Below are 4,307 nucleotides of genomic sequence, written 5' to 3'. Positions count from 1 at the left end.
TGTCCCACTGTGTGTGAGCTAAGTGTGTGAATACGATTTGGTAAAGGTAGCGGTGAGAGGCCATGTAGGAGTACATGGTGGGTTGTCTCATTGCAGCCGTCCTCAGGAACTGAGTTCTGTGTTTGTGATCCATGATTCAGCTACTACCACGCATTGGGCCCGAAACCAATGGACCCTCTCGGCTTCTTAATCACCCTTGTCCTCTATCCAGGAGTTGCAAGTAGTTTCTGGTGTTTGTAGTATGCTGGAGGCCGTGCGCAGCGCTGACCGTAGGGGTTGGCTGTGATGCGGTAGGCACGTGGCACGGTGTACCGGGCGCCCGTTTGGTGTCTCGGGAACCCTGTTCACATCGTTTGGGGCTGTGAGCGAAACTCCGGCCGGATCTCCTCATGGATGGAACCCGAATAGGCGATAAACCTGGACTAGAGACTTGAGTGTTTAGGTAGGCCGTGGCCGACACCCACGTTGGGCTTCCGCTTGAAGGTTGCCGAGTACATGTCATGTAAACGACGGTAAGTGGTGAGAGCGTGTGTGAAGAAGTACACCCCTGCAGGGTTAATATGATCTATTCGAATAGCCGTGTCCGCGGAAAAGGACTTCTGGGTTGCTTATATTAGTTCATAGACAAGTGAAAGTGGATACTCTAAAATACGCAAGATAAGCGTGAGTGCTATGGATGGCGTTCTCGTAGGGAGACGGGAGCGGATCCATAGTGGTGTATTGATATGGTGAATATGTGGACTCGTGTGCGCCACCTCAAAAGAGTTACTTGCAGTCATAGTTCAGGATAGCCACCGAGTCAAAGCTGGCTTGCTGCAGTTAAACCCCACCATCCCTTTGTTGATAATGATGCATATGTAGTTAGTTCTGATGTAAGTCTTGCTGGGTACATTTGTACTCACGTTTGCCTATTTTATGTTTTGCAGAGAGACTTCGGTCTCACTAGTAGTTTCGCGTGGACTTCGACGTTTAGCTTGTTACCTCAGCTACGATCTTGTGCCCCGGCCGGATCTGGTAGATAGTCAGGCTTCTCAGCCTTTTTCAGTTATAGATGTCTGTACCCAGACATGATAGCTTCCGCTTGTGCTTTGATTTGTATGCTCTGAATGTTGGGTCATGAGACCCCTGTTTGTAATATATCGCCCCTCGGAGCCTATTGATAAATACTTGAGTCGTAGAGTCATGTTGTGATGCCATGTTGTGTTTGCACATATCGAGCATATTGTGTGTATGTTACTGAAATGCTTGGTATGTGTGGGATCTGACTATCTAGTTGTTTATCCTTAGTAGCCTCTCTTACCGGGAAATGTCTCCTAGTGTTTCCACCGAGCCATGGTAGCTTGCTACTGCTCCGGAACACTTAGGCTGGCCGGCATGTGTCCTTCTTCGTTCCTGTGTCTGTCCCTTCGGGGAAATGTCACGCGATGAATACCGGAGTCCTGTTAGCCCGCTACAGCCCGGTTCACCGGAGTCCTGCTAGCCCAGTGCTACAGCCTGGATTCACTCGCTGATGACCGACACGTTCGATGCTGGATCATGGATGCCTGTCCCTGTAAGTCTGTGCCACTTTGGGTTTACGACTAGCCATGTCAGCCCGGGCTCCTTATCATATGGATGCTAGCGACACTGTCATATACGTGTGCCAAAAGGCGCAAACGGTCCCGGGCTAAGGTAAGGCGACACCCGTGGGAATACCGTGCGTGAGGCCGCAAAGTGATATGAGGTGTTACATGCTAGATCGATGTGGCATTGAGTCGGGGTCCTGACAGCGTTGGTATCAGAGCTTGACTGCCTGTAGGATTACCAAGCCAAACTGGTCGAAGTTGAGTCTAGAAATTCTTTAGTTATATAAGGGAATTGATTGTGGGATGGAACGTAAGGCTCTTTTTACTCCTTATACATTATGCCTTCTGATCTAAGTCATCTTATCTTTCCTGCGGGGATTAAGAACTAGGCTATCTCTTCTTTCTATCAGGATCACGTGTTACTAATCCGTAGACTTATAGATTGTTGGACTTAAGCCTCGTTTCAGTTTCTACTACTTCTGTATGTTAATTGTTGATCTCGAAATCTTGATATTGTGCTTCTGAGTGGTTATGCCACCATTTTTGTGAATGTCTCAAATCTTTTCTGAGCATTTACAGCCGTTATGCTGTCCGAGTCATCCCAGGTTTCTAAGTAGTTTGATGCATTTGCAAATCCTTTCTTCCCGTTTCAATGTTCCCATGGGCCAGATTAACCACACTAATCAGTGAGTTGAGGTACTCCGTTACCTTGACATATATGTTGGAGATATTATTATGACCCTAGGTGTCTTAGGGGATCATCTAGTAATTTAGCCATGATTTGTGTTCCCAGTGTGATGATTCTGGCCATCATTCTCGAAAGCATCCCGTGATGCTACTTAGTAATAGGTATTCTATTCCTGGGTTCTTGAACCCGAGATTCACTCTACCTACTTCATGTTGATAGTAATTGCTAGTGCCTTTAGGATATTAGTAACCTTTGCGATAGTCCTTGAAGTCCGTGGTATCTTCTTCTTCCAAATACCATGAACTACTTATGGCAGAAGTTCCTCGTTGAACTGAAATATCACAACAGGATTATTCTTGATGAGTTCTCCATTATATATTGTGGCTCTGCCAGTTCTACCTTTCTGCATGGGTTATCCGGAAGAAATATGTTAAACTTCGTTCGACATGCTAATCCATGCATCCACAACTCAGAAAATCATATGTTCTTTTGAGTTGTCCCATCTTAGTTGTTTCCGACCCTCGCCTATCAATTGATAGTCAAGAGTATGCGTGCATTCGTTCGTCGATGCCTATTACCCTTGTGGTCCGCCAAGCCATTCTATTTCAGAATGAATAGGAGAAACAAACTCCAGAATCTCATCCATATCTAGGATTGGGTCAAAGCAATTGTATTCCGCAGATCAAAATGCCAATCCAGCTTCTGGTCTGTTCTACCTTGAAGTATTACCATCTTTATATCAGGAATATCATGGGAATTGCACACCATCTTATGAATTCTTGACGCAGTAATACTTCTGATCATCATTGATAATTTCTCGGTTTCCGTGTTATTGTAACCGGAATGCCGACAAATGAATCATGGCATGTGAAATCAATACTGCTAGCAACTCCATTGCTTGGTAGTTAAATGGACGATAACCTCATTCTTAGCGTGTTGATTATTGAATCGTCACCCTAAGGTTGATTGTGCTACCTAGTCCTTATTTCTGGTGCACTCTCCGATCAGTGAGTTAGGATAGTGCCAATCCTTGCTTATTTGATCATATCGTCTTGCCCTGAAAAGTAAGATTGTTCTCGAGCTTAGTAACATACCGGTGGTTCGTGATTTTCCGAATATCTTCTCGGAAGTATTACCAGGTTGTCACCTGACCGCTGTGTTGAGCTTGTGATCAAGTTGGGTTCTTGTGAACTACCCTCTCTCCAAGATCGGTGTTAGATATCCCTGAGCTAGTTGGTTAAGCTAGACAACAACTTGGAGAGTTGGAAGATAAAATCTTGCCCGACTTAGTTCGTTCCAAAGGGATATTCTTGTGTAGTGTGTGTTGAAGAAAGATGATATCTTCATCGATTGGTCCCTGTGATCAGTTGCTGGACCTATTGTCTTATCAAAACTTTGATTTGAGTATGGGCTATCCTCAAATCAAGTCAGAACCAACGATGTTCGTAATGTTGTCTTATTCGTGGTTGATCCCTCGAGCATACACCATTACATTTTTGGTCTGACCAATGCTATCACCGTGTTCACTTAACTATGGAATTCCTTTTAAAAGGAAACCCGGATGAATTGTTGTTGAGCCCATTGACAACATCCTTATCTCCTCCATGATTTGGTTGAACATTAAGCTAGTGCTGGAAACTTTTGAAAGCGTTTGTTCATGCTAGCTCATGAAGCATATGTTCGGATGTAAGAAGTGACTTCCTCTAGTTCATGTGCATTTGATGCAAGTTGCCGCCGTGGACTCGAGAAAGTCAATGTTGCTTCCTCTGGAATCATCGCAAGTCAGTCATGCACACGTGCGAAGTATTCTGTGGTCTGGAGACTTACAACCTTCATTCCATATGTGTATCCTAGCACACCAAGCCACTGACTGATTTGTTCAAGGAGAAGGAGTATCTTCATAAGAGCTAATCCGGACTTATGTAAGAACTTCGATATCCTCGCTGATGGTTCCCAACCAGAACTCGGTAGTGTTTATTGTAAGACTACCATGTGGGCATGCTTGTCTGGGACAACGTGTTCACATGTTTGTAGCAGAACCAGCTCATGTTTTG

The sequence above is a fragment of the Triticum aestivum genome, chromosome 6A (assembly GCF_018294505.1).
Source record: "Triticum aestivum cultivar Chinese Spring chromosome 6A, IWGSC CS RefSeq v2.1, whole genome shotgun sequence".
In the NCBI taxonomy this organism is placed as follows: Eukaryota; Viridiplantae; Streptophyta; class Magnoliopsida; order Poales; family Poaceae; genus Triticum; species Triticum aestivum.
This window is presented reverse-complemented; position numbering follows the sequence as displayed.